This window comes from Chrysemys picta, chromosome 9 (genome assembly GCF_011386835.1).
Source record: "Chrysemys picta bellii isolate R12L10 chromosome 9, ASM1138683v2, whole genome shotgun sequence".
In the NCBI taxonomy this organism is placed as follows: domain Eukaryota; kingdom Metazoa; phylum Chordata; order Testudines; family Emydidae; genus Chrysemys; species Chrysemys picta.
The window spans coordinates 45,179,276-45,193,162 of NC_088799.1; the positions used below are offsets into that span (position 1 = coordinate 45,179,276).

General features: G+C 46.3%; 1 long non-coding RNA gene across 1 annotated transcript in view; it reads left to right on the top strand.

Annotated features, from left to right (window-relative positions):
• Positions 1 to 3,912: 3,912 nt before the first annotated feature.
• The window catches only part of LOC135973584 (uncharacterized), a 29,473-nt gene continuing 19,498 nt past the window's right edge, over positions 3,913 to 13,887 (top strand). The window contains exons 1-2 of the long non-coding RNA XR_010590487.1: positions 3,913 to 4,033; positions 5,071 to 5,168. This is a non-coding gene — a long non-coding RNA (uncharacterized LOC135973584). The remainder of the gene's footprint in view (positions 4,034 to 5,070; positions 5,169 to 13,887) is intronic.

Sequence of the window (13,887 nt, forward strand, 5' to 3'; positions counted from 1 at the left end):
GGTCCTATGATGATGTCACTTGAATAGATATGTGGACAGAGTTGGCATCGGGGTTTGTTACAAGGATAGGTTCCTGGGTTAGTGGTTTTGTTCAGTGATGTGTGGTTGCTGGTGAGTATTTGCTTTAGGTTGGGGCGTTGTCTGTAAGCGAGGACAGGTCTGTCTCCCAAGATCTGTGAGAGTAAAGGATCATCTTTCAGGATAGGTTGTAGATCTCTGATGATGCGCTGGAGAGGTTTTAGTTGGGGGCTGAAGGTGACAGCTAGTGGTGTTCTGAAAGATAAGTTGAAAGAGGGATACGAGTGATCAAAACACACTGACTTTGTACCGGAGTAGCCAGTCTGCTTGTGCTTAGAGTTATAATTAGCCACTGAACTCCTCCATCTGACACCATCCTTTCGCCGCCTTTGGAGTTCTTGTGATGGAAGGTTACTGCTTCATTTCACCAGCCTTTGACAGTGACCAGACAACAGACTGCCTGGGAAAGTAGTAAGGCCATGGGGGATCAGCAAGGCCACAGGTGATCAGCTATAAAGATTAAGCTTGTGTGCTCAGAGCATCCTCTCCTGCCATAGAATTTTCTTCCTTTCCTTTCAAAGGGAAGCTTGACAAAAATAAGATACTGGATAATCCTGTCCTGAGGAGTCAGTCCTGCCTCTTCCCTGCCAAGAATGACCCTTTTCTTCTATACAGCCTTCTCCTGAATCTCCTTCTGATGCTTTCACCCCGTTCCACTCTGGGAAGCAGACAGAGCAGAATGGGCATAAAGCCAGATAGTATCTTCATGTTCAAACACCAGCCAGCAGGGCAGGCTAGAGGTGGGGAGATAGACGCTTTCTGCCTGGTTGGTTGACTCTTTTCAGTGCTCGTGGAGGAATCAGGGAAGGTCTGTACAGGGAGAGGTTCAATAAGGTGCTGGGAGGGAGGTTAAGGAAGAGAGGAGGGGGTGAGGTTGTTTCAGATAGGCAGAGAAGAGACAGAGATGGGAGCTTTTTCAGCTCATGTTCTGCATGCTTGAACCCCAAAGATGAGGGAAAGTTTACTATTTAGGATTCTAAGAGTTAACCTTAATTATTTTAATCATTTATTGTTAACAGCAACAAATAGTATCTCTAAAGAGTAATTGCCATCTGTTGCTTTGTGATCAATGTAATTCATTACCAGGTACTACCTCCTGGTCTGGTCTTTCACTCCACCAGCTATCTAGAACTGCATGCATTGCAGATGCTCTATCTCAAATGAGGGTTCATGTTGTTCTGAATCAACCCTGGTAACAAGCAAGAAGCAAGGTGGTGTGTCCAGAGGTGAAAGTAAGCTGGTATGGTACAGCGTACCAGCAAGAGCCAGTATGCTGTGCCAGACTGGACTGGCTTCCGTGGCGGTGATTTAAAGGGCCTGGGGCTCCAGCCGCTGCCGGGAGCCCTGGGCCCTTTAAAGCGCTGCAGACGCTCCGGCAACTGGGCTCAGGCAGGGATTTAAAGGCCCGGTTCTCCTGCCACTGAGGGGAGCCCCAGGCCCTTTAATTTGCCCCTGAGCCCCGGGGCGTCCAGCTGTCTCTGCAGCTGGTAGCTCCAGGGTGATTTAAAGGCCCTGGGGCTCCCAGCCGGAGCCCCAGGGCCTTTAAATCTTGAAAGGCCCCGCCTCTTCCAGTAGAGGCCACGCCTCTTCTGGTTGAGGCCACACCCCCGCTCAGGACTCCGGGCGTACCAGTAAGTCCTTTAAGTTACTTTCACCCCTGGGTGTGTCCTAAAAGGAATCCAATCTAGGCCTCCAGCGATAAGCAATGTCATGGAAATAAGGTTGTGTGCAGCTTTTTCTGGGGCTTAAAGAACAATTCTGGCAGCTAGGATGAGGTGCAGGGCTTCCCATGTTGCAGGACTTTGGCAGCTTGGTGGGAGTCAGATGAGTGTGGGAAGATTGAGATTTAATTCCTGGAGATGTGAGTTTTGGAAGCCAAGGTCTTGTCTTGGAAGCATAGCAGGGCTTGCAGTCACCTGTCCCATGCAGGAGAGAACTTGGCAGGTAGGAGGGGGCATATGGTCATGTGTTCTTACCATAGAAGAAAGGGACTTGCCAATGCCCCCCCCCCCCGATTCCCTCATCCCATTGCCTCTTCTCTTCCAGCCTCTCCATTGCTATATACAATGATAAGAATAGAATAGTATTACCATGCACCTAGCAGTTTCTTTATTTTAGAAACATTTACCCAACATCAGGATTAGTCTCGAGAGACCCATTAGAATACCAAATCATAAGTATGCTCTAGTGCTAGCTCACTCACTCCCCAAGTAATTTCCCCCCACTCTGTGACTCTCTTAGGAAAAAGTAATAAAATTCTGTAATAGTGATTCATTTATTGGTTACAGGGCCAAAATCGTAAATATAGGTACAAATAAACACAAGTAGCATAAGTTCAGGATTTGTCATTCCAGATCAGACCATTGAGGTGTTTACAGTGTTATGTTTCTATACAACACTAATTCACACACTCATTACTTGTTTTTTGGGAAAGCCTCCACATCACGGTCCTACTGCACTTGGCAGTGTGCAACAGCAGAACAAAGAAACAGTCCCTGCCCCAAAGATCTTGCATTCTAATTTCTTGTCACAATCTCTGGTTCATAATGGTGCTCTTTGTTTTATTGTTGCCAATGTTATTACTGCTTGCACTGTAAGCTCTGTGAAGCATGGACCATCTTTTTGTTTTGTTTGTACAGCCCTTGTCCATGACTGGGGGTCCTAGGCACTACAGAAGTACAAATAATAAATACTGAATAGTGTAGTGGTGCTTAGAGATCCAGATCTGGGATCAAGGCATTATACATAGAGCAGTCAGACAGTCCCTGCCCAGGGCAGCCTGCAATCTATATAGACAAGGCAAACAAACAGAAATAGACAGATGGAAAGCAATAACCAAGCAATAGCTCACTGATTTGGCACAACTTGATCGCACTGGAGAACACCTGTGCTGTAAGTAGTAACATTGACAATAAAACTAATAAGACCCTTATAGTGCATTAAGCAAGCATCATAGTCTGTGAAATTTTCCCATCAGATAGCTTTGTTATGTAGAGAACCACTGTGTCCTGCAGTTTGGGAAGAATCACTAAACTGTCCTGTTTAAAAAAAAAATAAAAAATCCAGATTTGCTACTTGGCTTGTATTGAGCATGATCAGTAACACTGCTGCACTCTTCATCAGCAGTATTGAATGTTTACAAAAATACCACCAGGGAACTCAGAATACTTTGCACTAATGACACGTGGGTTAGAAAACCATCCGTGATCAGCTTGGGAGGAAAAGTTCTACTCCAACTTAAATACTAGCAGCTTCACATTCTGCTTGAGAGAGAGGAAGGGGTGCAGAAAAAAGACCATGAAAAAATTGTGTGCAAAACAGAATTTACGGTTGGACAACCATTTAAGACAAGTGATTTCTGTGACCTTGTTTGTTTTTTTGGTATGAAACTTGTGCAGCTTGATACCTATGATACAGCAAGGAAGAATACAGAAAGGAGTCATTAAGAGTTGTGTGTATTGAAACTCCTTACCAAGTTGTATATAAAATGACAAGGGAAAATAAAAACGGAGACTCCATCTACAGAGCTGGCTTCCACTAATTGCCTTTAACTTTATTACAAATACCAAAAAAAACCCACCCACCACACCACTGTCACTACTGGCATTTTCTGCAGAAGCAGTGTTTGCTGCTGGCTGTTAGACGCCAGGCTGGGTCATGGGGGAGTGGTTTTGAGTGATGTTGTTTACTCTGGTGTTAGAAATGCAGCATTGGAAGGGAGGCAGCACAGTAGCTTTCCATTTAAACTGGAGGGAGGAGTGGGAGCGGCTGATTGGTTAAAACTGGTAAGGGGGAGGAGCTGAAGGCTTCTAAAGCTGATATCCGGGGTAGAACTTAATTTTAGCTTGAAGTTTACCTAGTAGAGCCGCTTACCCCAGTATTAGAAGCTACCTCAGAGCTGCTTAGATTTTGGCCAGAAGCCGCCTTGTCCTTAATGATGGATTTTTCTAAAAGGGTGTTTATTTTGCATGAATGTTGTTACTGGAGTCTTGTAAATGAAACTAAAATGTTTTTATGGGACATTAGACTAAAAAAAATTTTGTTATTTAAAATGCAATCTTCTGTTAATGTCTTCACTCCTTCTGGTTATAGCCCATGTTTCCCAGGCAACACCTGGAAGGTGACACCCTCTATAGCTAATAATTTTTCAAACAACCCAGTGGGTGTTTGGTATCATGCTACGGTCCCCAATTCCTCCTCTGAGCACAGTACTGATGTCTGCTAAAACAAAACTGGGCAAAAAGTGCCTGAAATATTCCAAACCAGGCAGACACCCAAAAGTAGTATCTCTAGTAGAGTATACTTGTGACCCTGTAAACCCTAGTAGCTGTATAGGGAGAGGCATTGTTCATTCTGTGGCTAATGAAAGAGTGGGCTTTCAATGAAGGTTGGGGTGGGGAAATTTTAAAACAGTAGGCTTCTGCACTAACTAGGCTAAATCTGTGCATTAGTCACTGCCTAGGGTAAATGAGGTCTCCTTTGCAGGAGTCAATGGAGTGAGATACAGTCCTTGCATGGACACCCATGCCGTGAAGATAAGAACAGTAAAGCAAGAGAGTAGTTATCAAGCTATATAACGATGTTTTACATCCAGTTCTCCAATATCTGAATGATGTAGGGAGCCTGACAGTTTGCTCTTAAATTCCTGGCAACTGGCACACAGCTAATTATCTGACAACGATAAATTACAGCAAGTTAAATTAAATGATAGTTATCAGCCAAAAATGTTAGTCTACAGAAATGATCATGCCTTATGCTTTCTGATCAGTTAGTTGCAGTGGCAGCCCCTTAGAAGAAACTACGCAACAAGTCTGAAATGTCAAGTGATGTCAGATTATTCAAGGCTCAAAACAAATAGAAATTGTACTTTATTCCTGAGAAGAACCTTTCAAGTGTATCCAAGAATTCCATAGAGCAATGCCAAGTTTATGCATCTGTGTCTCTAATCTATAGCCTCAATTCTCTCCCCCTCTCCTTCCTTTTTGCCTTCAGGGATCTATCAGCCATTGTGTATCTGAATTGATTGCTTACCATCTGCATCTTGAGACATCTTTGTTACCTGTGGATCATCCCTTGCAGCAATGTCTGAGGTAAGGCACTAATTAAGGACTACTGTTTTCCCTCCTGAAAGCTGATACTCTCACTTTGCTCTGAGACTTACTGGCTGATGTCAAGGACTGGGCAAACTGTTCAAAACTTCTTGGCGGCAGCATTTCTTTTTGGAAGTTTAACTAGCAGTTACAGAAGATGGACACCGTTTTGAAATAACTAGACAAACTAACAGCCTGATCCCACAAGGTGCTTAGCTTGTTAGTAGTTAGACTCTTTGGCCTTACTTCTCCTAGACTGGTACAGGCTTGAGTCTGCAGAACTCTGTAATAAATAGGTCCCTCCTCCCCGACTCTGCTTTTTCCATATGTATGCATACTCATGCATAAAATGTGGATATAAGGTATACAATGTGCACAGCATATGCTTCTATTGTGTCTTATTTACCCAGACTCTGCTATATGGATGAAATCACTATCATTTTAATAGTGTGCTTTACATGAAAACAAAGCAAAAGGAAAATTGCTTCATTATTGTGTTTTCCAAACACTTCTTATAATCAGGGGTGCAAGTAGGGCAGTACCCTCCAGTATGCAGTACCGGCAAGAAATTTTTTAGCGGGTACAGGGTACCGGAAAGACTTGGGGCTAGAGGGTGGGGTGGGGCTGTGCTCTGCTCCTTAAAGAAGCAGATCAGGGCTAGGGAGAACATTCATTCTTTAAATGGCTTTAACAGCACAATACATATGCTAACAAATGTAAACAAAGCCTTTGTTTACATGTTTGTTAGCATATGTATTGTGCTGTTACATTGGTCAGACATCCTCAAGGGGGGACGGGGGATGGAAGGTGTTTAAACAGTGTTTTTGATTGCTTGTCACCATTGATCTGATATAAAGATGCATTAAGACCGTGGGGAAGTTTAGGCTTGAAATTAGACGAACGTTTCTGACGGTCAGAGGGGTGAAATATTGGAACAGTCTTCCGAGAGAAACGGTGGGGGCGAAGGACCTGTCTGGTTTTAAGATTAAGCTAGATAAGTTTATGGAGGGAATGGTTTAATGGGATAACATGATTTTAGTCAAATGAACAGCGTGCCATCGCTGGTAAATGGTATCAATGGCCAATGAGGGTCTGGCTGGAGAATCTTGCCTGCATGCTCGGGGTTCTACTGATCGCCATATTTGGGGTCGGGAAGGAATTTTCCTCCAAGGTAGATTGGCAGAGGCCCTGGAGGTTTTTCGCCTTCCTCCGCAGCATGGGGCAGGGATCGCTAGCTGGAGGATTCTCTGCTACTTGAAGTCTCTAAACCACAGGATTTGGGGACTTCAACAGCAGAGTCAAGGGAAAGGGTTGGGACGGCTTTGTGGCCTGCATCATGCGGGAGGTCAGACTAGATGATCATAATGGTCCCTTCTGACCTTAAAGTCTGAGTCTATGAGTCTATCCATGACATTCATACTGTATCACATCAAGTTCAAATCATGAGAGGAATACCTCTGCTTGCACTGACCAGAGGATGTTTAGATTGTGATGTCAGCCCAGTTCTGCAGCCTGACAGGAATCAGGTGTTGTCTCCAGTGTACATAGAATTCTTCTTTGCAGCCAAACTAGTATAAGGTGCATTTTGCGAACTGGAGCAGCAAAACAAAGAAAACAAATGCCTCATTTTCCAGCTTTGTGGGTGAAAGAACTATAAGTGAAGATTATAATGCCGGACACTGATGGCCTTAAACCAGCAGCCTCAGGAATCTGCCAAGAACTTTGCTGAAACTAAGTTCCTCATCTTAGCAAGGGAGCTAAGACTTATCACATGTCTGCCCACCTTTATTCGAATGAAGCTCCTTCTGATCTGATAGCTCAGGCATTGTCAGTTTCATCCAGAACAATTTACAAACTTGGAACCTAATCTTGTAAACCCTTAATCATTTGATCAATCCCATTGAAGACAATAAGACTATTTGCATGACTATGGACCACTTTTGTGGGCTGGTAAGAGTTTCAGGCATCTGTTCCTATAAAGGAAGTTGAATACCCCCATTGAAATGCAATGTTTGGGTGCAATACCATAAAGCAGTTAAGGATACAGTTCTACTTAAAATGTCTTTTTAATAAGTCAGACTTATGCTGAAATGGCTCCTCACCCAACTCCCATATTCCATATAAACAGACTGAATACTACATATGTGGGGGGGGGCGGGGAGTGAGTAATTAAGCATGTTGATGTTTGTATATAAAAAGGGGGGTGTCAAAGGGGATGGGGAAAGCCTGGGGTCCCCAGGCTGGGGATGGGGAGGAGTCACATGGAGGGTCATGTGGGGAGGTCACATGCACCCCCCCCATTGTGTCCCTCCCATGAGTGCAGTACTGGCAAGAAATGATTTCTACTTGCACCACTGCTTACAATCCATACTATGCAGCTAGTGTTGGAATTCTTAAAACAGGAATAGGCTCCTCCAATGCATTAAGACTCCCTTCTGTGTTTGAACTGCCGGAGCCCCTCAGCATTTGTAGGTAATAGCATAACTACAGCAATGCAGGCTGCTCATCTAGACACATCTTTGACCTTATGGCTTCCACCTTTTATTCAATCCCAAAAGCAGAAACAGACTGAGTTCGGAAGAAGAGATTAAGCTATTGCTTCACCTTTCTCCCTTCCCCTACAGTGCTTTATCCTCTTTCCCTAGCTGTCACTATCTCAGATGTGCTCTTAATATACTGAGCTCTTTTGCAGCACAGGATAAAGATGACACCGCTGAGTCGGAAGAGTATTAGGCATTAATGAGTCTGCTAAAGCTTGTGTATTAACATTTTTAATATAGCACATTCCAGAAGAAAGTTAAGGCCCATTGGCTGGTAATCATAGAGCTGCTTAGAGTGCCCTGGCCCACACTGTGTGTATTCGGTGGATAATACTTCTGGTCTGCAGTGCTATCAATCCAGCCCCTTTCATGAGCACTAAGCCCTTTAAATTTTTAAATTGAAAAAGGTCCCCTTCACTCAGACCCATCATTTTGTAAATGACCTCACATTAAAGATGGTAAGTGCTTCTCTAGCCATCTGTAGGAAACCAATGATGATATAAATGATGATTCAATGAACTTCTTGGTATTGCTCTTTAACAATACAATGCAAAAAAAGCAATAGTCGTATCAGATTCTCCAAACCACCATGGTGAAAGTCAACCACACTGAACATGCAGTGCAATCCATTAAAAATTGTAAAAGACCAGCCAGCCAGCTCACGTACAAACCCCGTACACCGCCTCAAGACAATCTATCAGGGAAGCCATCTTGTTGCTTAGAAGGGTGGCTTGGGATATTTGGGGAGTGCTGTCCCAGAAGTCTGCAAATTCAGGCACAAAATATTTTTATCATGTTTCATGGCAGCTATGGCTAGAGATTATTTGATTGTAAAAGTGTTTTCTGGTATTTATCAGTGGGTCATTAACCTTAACAACATCAACATGTCAATTGTCAGTAAGATAAAAAAGGCCATTATAGCAAAATGAGCACATTGTACATCCAGAGATGGATTCCTTGTGAGTTATTAGCTCTGTACAAGCACAGCCATCAGTGTAGTGAGGAATTATGAAGGAATTAATTGCTGTATTACAAGTAATGATGAAGAGCTAGAAGCAAACTAAATTAGATGGTTAAGCACATGCAGAGACCTACAGGTTTGGTTCATCAAAAGAATAATGTACATCAACTTTTATTTTCTATGACTTGTGTCCACCCACTGTGTGAGTGGCAGGAGGGAGCCTAGGTCAATGAAAGGAACTACAAACTTGTGTCTGGGTGGGATCTAGGCACTTATCCATTTAAATATGGGAAAAGGGAGGGGAACCCATTCTTTGCTATGAGATAAAACACATGGAATGCCACATACAGAATGAATAGATTAAAAACTAAAGAGACATGGCAATGACTGTGAAATCAGAGTTTGACTACCAATGCCATATCCACAGCCTTCTGTTTTGTTACTTGACACGCAGGTGGTTCCAGGGAAGGGCAACCAAAATAGCAACTGCCACTGAATTTTGGCAATGAAATTCAGTGAGAAGTGCAGAAATTAGAGTCCATATGGCAGACCTATTGTGACCTAGCAATAAATCCTGTGTATGACATGAGGGCTGATATTTGTCGTACAAGAAGCAATAAAGATGCAAATCATGACAGGGCAAAAAAGACTGGAGGGTTGCTTCCAGTCTGAAAGTACAATGGGAGAAGGTGCCAGTGACTTCAACTGGTTGCAATGTAAAGGAAAACTGTCTCCAGACCATGAGTTTGCAGAGTGGTGGTGTTTGAGACATGAGATGTGTATGGAAGATGCAACATGCTGAAATCTGAGGCTTTAGTAAGTCAAGGTAGAAAGGGGGAGCTTGAACCTCCAGGTGACAGTTCTATTGCATTGATCTGGGAGATTATGGGACAATGTCAGGTTGGATAGAAAGGAAAAAAACCTTGGGACAGGGCTTGAAACTGCCTGTTCTCTGTGTCAGATTCCATCAGCACTTGCATCTTGTTATCCCAGGGGGTGTCCTTATTTAGAAAAACATTACTTAAACATCTGCATAGAATTCAAAAAGTATCATTTTCACACACGCCCCAAAAATCACTGACTGCCTGGATGTTGTAGTGTAAACAGGGTAAGTGGCTGCAACATAGGGGTTGAGGAGAGAGCCTGTCCTCCAGTAGGTTGGCCTCTGCTACTGGGTGTCCTGCTCTAACACTGCTTTTTTAAACATAAAAATTAAGATAAAACTAGAGTATTAAAGTAGCTTTATCTAGCCCTCCTCCTCTCCGAGCCGGTTATGTCTCAAGTGTGTCTGTACTGCTAGAGGATTCATTTATTCCTGTCAAATGACTTTCATTACTCTAGTAAAATCCTGCGATCCAGAAGCTTTTATGAACAGTGTGTCTGGATTCTGAATTGCCTTGCTTTTCTGAGGTTCATTTCTGACCCATAACACATTTCAGGTGGGTGGAAGGGTCGTCTATCATTTGTGCATGTCTCAGAACAGTGGAATTCAAAAAGCTTGGCAATTCCCACCTGGTAAATCTAATTTCAAGCCTAGTAAGATGATGGAGAGTTTGGTATATCAGCCTCTGGGGCAGAACAGCAGCAGGCTCTTGCTACTTTATACTACACTATCAGTCAAAATAAGAAAGTTGGGGAGTGGTGCTCCATCTAGCATAAAGGGAAAGGTGAAGGAGCTGGCCTGTTTAGGCAGGTTGGGATAAGAACTGCCTTGAAGGGGGGGAGGGTGAAAACAAGGAAGAAGTGGCTTCTTCGGGGGTTAGGTGCAGCTGGTAGAATGAAGCTCCTTTCCAAACTGCCTCCCACTTCTCCTACAGAGATTGTAACCTCTGACCCAAAGTCTACTCTTCTCTCCTGTATGGCCCTTTGGACTGCTACCAACAAGTGCCCCACTCTGTCTCATGCAAGAGTGAGGACAAACACCTGCTCTGATAAGGGAGCTTAGGGCAGTGGTTTTCAACCAAGGGTCCAGGGCCCCATGGGGGGCTGCAAACAGGTTTCAGAGGGTCCACCAAGCAGGGCCAGCATTAGACTCACTGGGGCCCAGGGTAGAAAGCCGAAGCCTCACAGCATGAGGCTGAAGCCCGGGGCCCCGAGCCTCACCACCCAGGGCTGAAGCCAAAGCCTGAGCAATGTAGCTTCGTGGGGGGGGGGGCGGCCTGTGGCATGGGGCCCCAGGCAACTGCCCTGCTTGTTACCCCCCCCTAATGCCAGCCCTGACTTTTGTATATAGAAAATCAGTTATTGTGGCACAGGTGGGCCACAACGTTTTTATAGCATGTTTGGAGGAGGGAGGCTCAGAAAGAAAGTTTGAGAATCTCTGGTTTAGGGAAAGGATAGGTAGTGGGGCTGTCCCTCCTGGCAGACAATCAAAGGGCTGCCCTGAGGGGATGTTATACAGGGAAGCTGCTACAATCTGCGCAGGGTAGCAAAAGGGAGGGCAATGGCTGTCCAGGAAGATTCACTCCCTGCCAACTGCCCCGTTCCTACCAAGCCTCCTTGTCAGTCATGTGTAAACCCACGTGCCTGTGTACGCAGCCTTGTATGTCTCACATGAATTGTATCTGACAGTGAGTGCAATATTTCAGTATTCTATAGGTTGCTATGCAACAATTAGCCTGAAAGGGGGAGTTACCTTCATTTGCATGGCAATTAAGCATTCAGAGGAGTCAGCCCAGGGTTTGGACCTGCCAGGCTTTGAGCAATTAAGCAGAAAGAGGATAAACCGCCAGGATGTTATAGTAGCACAGACAAGGAGGAGAGCTCCTGATGGATTCAACTAGGCAATGAGGTAGAGAGTTGCCTTGACCTTTTTATCTATGTAAGCAGCGGCATCATATCCAAGCAAGGAGGTGATAGTCCCTTTCCAGAAGTGAGAACAACCTTCTAGAAGGGAGAGGAATTACTTAGTAGGTTGATGCAAGAGAGGTATGCCAAGGTGTAATGGGATGCAATAAAGGAAAATAAATCTTAGACTAAACATCAGAACTTCAAATAAGAACAGCCATACTGGGTCAGACCAATGGTCCATCTAGCCCAGTATCCTGTCTTCCAACAGTAGCTAATGCCAGATGCTTAGAGGGAATGAACAGAACAGGGCCATTAGCAAGAGGAGGGATAGCTCAGTGGTTTGAGCAGTGGCCTGCTAAACCAAGGGTTGTAAGTTCAATCCTTGAGGGGGCCACTTAGAAATCTGGGGCAAAATCAGTACTTGGTCCTGCTAGTGAAGGCAGGGGGGTGGACTCAATGACCTTTCAGGGTCCCTTCTAGCTCTATGAGATAAGTATATCTCCCTATATTATATTATAAGTGACCCCTGTTATCTAGTCCCAGTTTCTGGCAATCAGAGGTTTAGGGACACCCTGAGCATGGGGTTGCATCCCTGACCATCTTACCTAATGGCCATTAATGGACCTATCCTCCATGAACTTACCTAATTCTTTTGTTAACCCAGTTATAGTTTTGGCTAGGGTTACCATATTTCAATACTGCAAAAAGAGGACACTCCACGGGGTCCTGCCCCCACCCATCTCCTCCCCTTCCCCAAAGTCTCCGCCCCCTAGGGTCAGATCACCCAGGTCAAATATTGGGACGCGGGGGGCAGAGCAAAAAAAAAAAAAAAAAAAAAGGCGGCAGAGCAAAAAAAACCAACAACCCCCCACACACACACCATTCCTCCTCCCTCCACAAGCGCTGGAGGGAAGCCCGGGAGACGCAGGGGGAACACGGGTTCCGGGGTGAGTGAGTCCGGCCTGACCCCAAGCACAGGCAGGACTCGGGCGGTACCTGGAGGGAGAGTAGGGGGGCGGCCCGTGGGGCCAGGCGGCGGCTGTTCTCCTCACCTGGGCAGCTGGACTCGGGAGCAGCCGCTGCTGCAGCCCACTGCCGCGGGGGGAGGAAGCAGCCAAGTACGTGGCTCTCGGCGGCTGCAGCTCTGGCGCCCAAGCCCGAACCCTCCAAGCCCGGGCCTGCTGTGGGGACCCAGCAGCGTGCACGCTGCACGCGCCCAGCCCCTGGCCAGTCGCGTCTGGGCTGGCTGCCCAGCTGGTGCAATCCCGCGGGCGGCCCCGGGCAGAGGCATCGGCAGTCCCGTTCATTCCCCTGAGGGACCCAAGCGGGACGGGGGAGCTGGGGCCTGCTGCCCCCACTGCGGAGCCACCCGCAGGATTGCACCAGCTGGGTCCCCATAGCAGGCCTGGGCTCAGGAGGTTCACACCCTGGGCGCCAGAGCCGCAGCCGCCGAGCACCACATGCTTGGGTGCTTCCCCCCTGCGGCAGTGGAAGCTGCAGCAATGGCTGCTCCCAAGTCCGGCTGCCCAGGTGGGGAGAACGAACAGCCGCCACCTGTCCCCCGCGGGGAAGTTGCTTTGGCCCCCGTCACGGTGGAGAGCGGCGGGAGCCAGGAAAGTTGGAGCCTGGGGAGGAGGCGGTCCCCTTACCATGCCTCCCTATTTTCCCGGACATGTCCTGCTTTTTGGAAATTCCTCCCGGACAGGGATTTGAGGACCAAAAAGCCAGACATGTCCGGGAAAATCCGGACGTATGGTAACCCTACCTGACCAAACATTGCAACACAAAAGCTGTTGGCTCATCCTGCCCCATCTGTGTCTGATTTTCTTTGACTGATTGCTGGTTTGATTTTGCAAATGCTTACATCAAGGCTCTCTTTCCCCTGCATCCTCCCAGACTCTTCTTACACCCATACACCTCCCAAACCAGGCCTCATGGACCACAACCAGCCCAGGGGCAACAGGCATGGGTCCCCATCCATATCCCACCCAGCCAAGGGTCAAATTCAGCCCCTGCTGCCTGGCTTGCATGGGAAAGTGAGCCACTGGGGCAGAGGAAATCGGCTGCTGCTCTGGGCAAGTCTCTGTAGTAAGGATGCAAGGGAATAATAATAAAAAGAACTACCAGAAAATATCAGCTGGCTGCAGCCTGGGTCCCAGCCAGCGTGTTTGCTAGGAGAGATCAGAAACACTTAACATCGCTGCCTCCCTTGGTTTCATCCCCCCCGGTGTTCACCTAGGCTGCCTGAGCAGTTCCAGGGCCCCAAAATGGAAAAAACGTACCTGCAAGAGACACCAGGTTGTCACCGTGCAGCCTGCTACCCCCATAGAGTCGCACCCTGGCTTGCCGGGCAATAATGTCCTGGCTAGACCAAGTCCCAAGAAAATCAGCAGCTCCCTGCTGCATGGTCCATGCACAGACAACTCTC